Genomic DNA, 242 nt, shown 5'->3' on the forward strand with positions numbered 1-242 from the left:
CAACGTTTCTCGCCTTATCCCCAGAAACGTTAAGAAGTTTTATCAAAATATCTCTAGAGACCAAGTTCGCTAAACTTCTCCAATGAGCTTAAGGGATTACATTAAAACAAAGTAGGGATTTACCTCTTCTTTCGCCGTTGACTGAATATATGTGCGTATGCTTTTGTGTCTGTGGATGTATGAGTGTATACTTGTGTGTTGCAGATTTTTAAAGGGTCTGATAAATGGCAGGTGAGTTTTTG

General features: G+C 38.0%; 1 protein-coding gene across 1 annotated transcript in view; it reads right to left on the reverse strand.

Annotated features, from left to right (window-relative positions):
• LOC119593767 (PDF receptor-like) overlaps nt 1-242 on the reverse strand; it is a 172,227-nt gene that overhangs the window by 19,384 nt on the left and 152,601 nt on the right. The window lies entirely within an intron of this gene.

Source organism: Penaeus monodon, chromosome 32 (genome assembly GCF_015228065.2).
Source record: "Penaeus monodon isolate SGIC_2016 chromosome 32, NSTDA_Pmon_1, whole genome shotgun sequence".
Classification (NCBI taxonomy): domain Eukaryota; kingdom Metazoa; phylum Arthropoda; class Malacostraca; order Decapoda; family Penaeidae; genus Penaeus; species Penaeus monodon.